Raw genomic sequence first — 6000 nt, 5'->3', positions numbered from 1 at the left:
AACGAAATAACACTCTCCAACCTGAAAACTGCATATAATTATGCGCATGCGGTATTTTATTACCTTTTAGCGCTTTAGGTGAGTAATTTGTCAACTATTTTGTTGCATTTGTGCTGCTATAATTCTATATTTATTCATAGATTTTTTATATAGCATGTTTATTAATTTTAAATTTGTTATCTCATTTCACAATCGTTTTTTATGCTGTTGGTTTGCTTTATTAAATTTGTGATTTTGAATTGTTTTGCAGGTATATTCATTTCATATTCATTATTGTCTTGTTATTTAGAATTCTCTCACATTATTGTAGCCTACTTCAGTTGAAAATTGTACCGTTATCATTGAAATACGAATTGGAAATCAAATAAATAAACTACGACAAAAAACAAAACAAAATTAATTTAAGAAAAAACTGGTAGTATGTTTTTAGAATAGACCTAGTATGTTTGGAATAGGTCGATTCAATCATTTTAGAAATTCAATCAGGAATTTAGTAATTTACAAAACCTGGAGTGTTGGTAATTTTATTTATTGGCATTAATTTTTATTCTGATTTGTTAGTGTATAGAGGGGAACCTGTTAGATGAGATACGAGTAAATACTGATTTTTTTCGAAAACTTGAAAACATCGTCTTTGCCATTTGATATGGGTAAGAGATCAAAGCTTTATCCTCTCACATCATTAGACCCATTCGTCAAAAAACCCAATAGTTGGCATTATTATAATTATAGAAACGTTCAGAGGCTCAGTAGCTGTTACCAAAGAAATAACATCACCTTCAAAGAACTGATTGAATGAGAACGATACCTACACATGCGCATTACTGTTCTGTGTTAGAATTGGATAGCCATGTCATCATTCACCAGAATTATAATTTCTGAATTTCCATATGGATGCCGAATTGCCGAAAAAGTGACTATCCATTATCACAGCTACTATAAATAGTAATTTTTGTTCTTTGGGGTCGATTACTAAAATAATAAAATCGTTATTGGTTTAAATTTTATAGAAAATTGAATTCAGTAATTTATAATGTTACCAAAACCGAGAATTTACAACAGTCTATCGTTCATATTTCGTACTTTGTAAATAAGCTTTGACTTTATATTACTCTTTTGAAGAGCTGTTATTCCGGTAAATAAAACGTAAGTACATTATTTATTGTGGACAGTTATTAGTTTAGAACAATATACGTAAAACAATACCGTATTAATGTTATGATTCAAGATGATCGAATGAGAGGTGCCAGACATGTGCTAATATTATTGTTTAACCTTTAACGTAAAACTATTTTTCATAGTAACTTAGCCTATAAAATTACTGACTGAATTAATATAGTTTAAACTCTATTCATATTTAAAATCTACTCATGATTAACTGTGGCAATGATTATCCTTTTAGAGAATTATTTTGCCGCTATGGTCAGCTTAACTGAGAAGTCAAGACTTTGAGCCCACCTACTTTTCAAATTTTTGGTTGCAATCGTTTTAGTGTAGTATTTTGTTTACAAAATCACAAAAAATAGACGTCAACCATTCATAATTGATAGTAGAATGATAGATTAGTAATAAAATTTATACCGTACGGTAATTAAAAACTTAATTTTTGGTGTCATTTGAGTAAAAGCTCAAACGTAGCAGAATTTTTGTGTTTCTTCATCCAACCAATTCCTGTCTGTTGGGTGTTACTCGGTCCATCCTCACTAGATATCCCGGTGCCTAGCCATTCTCCTTATTTCATCAACTGTCTTTCCTCTTTCCTCTACCAGCTCCAATCTTCTCTACATTGTCAGACCATGTCTTTCTCGGTCTTCCTCCACCTCTTGTACAACCCGGCACAGTCTCCAATCTTTTAACTCCTCGTTTCTCATACATCCTCACCAAATGTCTAAACCATTTTATTTGTATTTCTTCAATAACAGCCTGTATTGCTTTTTCTATTAAATTCGTTCACTTATCACTCGTCTGTCTCTTCTCGTTAGCCCCTTCGTTTTTTTCACATTTCATCGCTGTAGCTGTAATTTTTGAGGTGTGCTTTTCAATCATTGGCCAGCTCTCCGCACCATACAAGAGAGTTAGCTTGTAAACAGCTTCATAAATCTGTCTTCTCTCCCACTTCATTTTCCCACAAGATGTTCCTATTTATTCGGAAATTTGTTTTTGTAGCTTTATTTTATTAAATATGTTCTGGTATTATCGGTTACTTGCGTTCTTAAATATTCGTTCTGTTTTATCTGCTCCAGAGTGTTCAAGCCACGCCTGATTTAACACATTTTCATCTTCATCACAATTTATTCTTATTATCATAACCTTGCTTATGATACTGTATTAACTTCCTTGTATTAGTTAATACAACTTGTATTAGTTGTATTAACTTCCTTACCTCTTCTCCTAAGCTCTTTCCACTATTCAACTACACTCTGTCGCAGGTTCTCGGCGGAATCAGCAAATAGGATTATAATATCATCTGTATAGAGAAGACGTTTGAGAGATAGCCTAGACTGATCTTATTCGCCAATTTCCTCTTTTAACCTTCCTTGTTCGCCTTTTACAAATATTTAATACCTCATCCATTACCGCTACAGAAATAAGAGGGCTTAGGCTATATCCTTGATTTATGCCTTCATTCATATTGAATGGGTTTGACTTCTTGTCTCCAATTCTCATCAAGCCATTGGAATTTTCATAGACAATTTTTATAGCATATATGACTTTGGATTCTACTCCTTCCTGTCTGAAGATTTCCCACACCGCATTTCTAATCACAGTGTCAAAAGCTGAACTTATGTCTATGAATGCAAAATGTACTTCAATATCTTCAACAGCTTTGGTCCTCCATAATTATTTATTTATTGAACGAGTATTAGCGAAATTCTCACTTTTGACTTACTAGAGACCAAAGTCGTTTTCTGTTTGTTTGTATGTTCGACAAGAGCTTTATAGAGAATTGATCAGCTTCAAATTTTGAACACGAATTCTTCGAACCTATTTACAGGTCAAGTTCGTTGAACAACAAAATTGACTCACTCCTTCGTCCTTTTTCAGAATATAAAAATAACATTGAAAGTGCATAAGAAAAAAAATTGTTTTGATTTATCATTTATCAGTCAGCTGGAATTATTTGCATGCTATTTCTGTAATTTTTCCATTCATTTGAATAAGCTGCTATTGTTTGTCAGTTGTCACACAGTTTGTCAGACAAACAGACTTTATACACCGACACATGATTTCAGCTGAATAATACACATTATGGCCCGATGGGCCACATCATGGCTTACTTTAGATAAGTAGGCTGTGGCCATATGAATAAAGGGGCACGCGACTAGGTGCAACCCCGACTACTTGTCCCCTTTTAAACCCGGTTTTTAGGGGACAAGTAGACGTGAGCCATACCCGTCTAGTTGTATCCTTTCTGAGGAGATAACAACTAGTCGCCTATGGCCAAAATGACCAGGTGTCAAGTAGCCGAATAAAGTTGAGCATTTGCTTATACTTCTAAAATATGGAGCATTTGCTTCATTTTCTATGAATAAACGCGTTTTTTTTTTTTGCTCATCAAAAAAAGTTTGAGCATTTGCTCAAAAGTAAAAGCTTTTGCTCAAAATTGTATGAACTAGAGCATTTGTTCAACTTTTGAAGCAAATGCCTCAAAAAAGTTGAGTCTACTCTGGAGCAGCTTTTTACCTTTTGCTCATAGTAAAATGGTTCAACTATTTCGTGTGAGTAAGAGGAAACTATACCAGATACGATCACAACCAATAGTTGAGAACTAGAAAACTCTTTTTAGATTCAACCATGATTATATATCACCATTATTCCTACAAAAGATACCTACCCGATATAAAGATAGCCATCAAAGAGTATGAAATAGGCATTAATGAAGATGAGAGTGTAGACTATTATAAGAAGGCTATTGAGATTATAAGATTATGCTGAAAATTATTATAGAGATGACATTTTTTCACGCAATTATTTCAAAATTCATAACTCAACTAACCTAAAACTCAATTCATGAATAGAGAACAGAGCAGATGACCAAACACAAGCAGTCTCTATACTTGCATATTTAGCGCTTACGTGAGCTATAAAAGCAAAGTAAGGTCACAAAGGCGAATCAGCTGAAGAAAAATCTTATAAATATGAGAGAATTTGCTCCAGAGTTCAGGAGCATAAGGTAAGAGTATAAGGTAAAGCTTATCTCTTTTCTGTATAGGGCTACTTTTAATAAAAATAGAAAGAAAAAGAAAAATCTCAGTACCCTTTTTGAATTATTTAATCACAATGCTGTCTATTTTTAAGGTAAAGCTTATTCATATAAAAATGAGCAAATGCTTATGCTTCTACCTTATGCTCCATGCTCATGCTCATGAGCATTTGCTCTGGTTTTATTCATATCGCCCAATATTAATTTTATAACTTGCTTCCGTTAACGTTCTGTATCTATGAGTGTAATTGAAAAATGTATTAGCGAGCTAATTTCCCCTCTCGTCAACATCATAAACTCAATGCTTGAACAGGGAGTTTTCCCAGATCGCCTGAAAATCTCTAAAGTCACTCCTATCTATAAAAAAGGAGATAAAACGAATATCGCTAATTATCGACCCATCTCAATTCTGCCCGCCCTCTCAAAAATTTTCGAAAGAATAATCCATATAAGATTAACTAGCTATTTGTTCAAATTCAAGCTTATTCCTTCCTATCAATATGGTTTCGTCAAGGGGAGATCGACTATTGGTGCAGCAATAAATCTGTATGAGAGAATATTAGATGAATTAGATAAAGGAAATTACTCTTCGGCTGTTCTCTTAGACCTCTCGAAGGCCTTTGATTGTGTCGATTTCAAGGTCCTGCTGATTAAATTGCGAGGCCTGGGAGTGAGAGGTATCCCCTACCAACTATTGGAATCATACATAACTGAACGCATTCAGTATGTCACCATATCTTCGACCTCTGGAGAAGTTTCCTCTTCCAAAATGAAACTTAAATTTGGCGTCCCTCAGGGTTCAATCCTGGGCCCGCTACTCTTCCTTCTGTATATTTCTGATGTTCATTCAGCGGTATCTGACAGAGTTCACTTGACACTATATGCTGACGACACAACTCTTTTTTTCTCAGATAAAGATGTGAATAATTTTGAAATAGACATGAACATCTCCACAAATTCTGTTGTTCAGTATTTCAATGAAATCTGCTTATCAATTAATTCTAAAAAAAGTCAAACTATCCACTTCAAATCTGCCGCTACTCTTCCTCAATTGTGTATTGGAGAAGATGAAATTGAGTGCACGGATACAGTTAATATGTTGGGGGTGTACTTTGATGACAGGTTGACATGGACAATGCATGTTGATAATATTGTGAAGAAAATAAGTAAAAGTCTCTTCCTCTTAAGAAATCTTGCGAAGTATGTCCCACAAAACACCGTTAAAGTTGCATACTTCGCTACTTTTTACTGTTACCTCACATATGGTATAGAGCTTTGGGGTTGTACCACAAAGGAAAATATGCAGAGGGTCTTTGTACTACAAAAGAGGGCAATACGGTATATAGCGGGCCTTGGATTTAATCACCCCTGTAGAGATGCGTTCAGATCATTGTCGCTGCTGACGGTGCCTTCGATTTACATGTTTAGAATGATCATGCATACTGTAAAAAATAGAATGGACCTGACACTTATCTCCGATACGCACTCCTACAACACTAGAGGCAGAGACAACTTTGCGATTCAGCCGCATAGGAGGAAGCTTTTTGAGGGTAAGCCTAGTTACTCAGGCTGCAAATTGTATAATAAGCTTCCTATACATTTAAAGCGTGCATCCACCAGCATTCCTCTTAATAGATTTAAAACCGACCTTCAAAAATATTTTATAGACAAAGCCTACTACACGGTGCAGGAGTATTTGGAGGATCATTGAAGGAATCGCTACTATTTTAATTAGTAGACTATATTTATATTTGTAATAATTTGACGACGTTCAACTGTTTGCTTGTGTAATAATG

The 6000-nt window shown here is 34.5% G+C and overlaps 1 protein-coding gene across 1 annotated transcript in view; it reads left to right on the top strand.

Moving 5' to 3' along the window:
• The first annotated feature begins 850 nt into the window (after window positions 1-850).
• Window positions 851-6000, top strand: part of LOC111060979 (protein FAM234B) — a 28629-nt gene continuing 23479 nt past the window's right edge. Inside the window, exon 1 of the mRNA XM_039424593.1 lies at window positions 851-1146. The gene's annotated coding sequence lies outside the window, so the exon portion shown is untranslated. The remainder of the gene's footprint in view (window positions 1147-6000) is intronic.

The sequence above is a fragment of the Nilaparvata lugens genome, chromosome 3 (genome assembly GCF_014356525.2).
Source record: "Nilaparvata lugens isolate BPH chromosome 3, ASM1435652v1, whole genome shotgun sequence".
Classification (NCBI taxonomy): Eukaryota; Metazoa; Arthropoda; class Insecta; order Hemiptera; family Delphacidae; genus Nilaparvata; species Nilaparvata lugens.
Note: the sequence above shows the minus strand (reverse complement) of the source record. Positions and strands in the feature narration are given on the sequence as shown.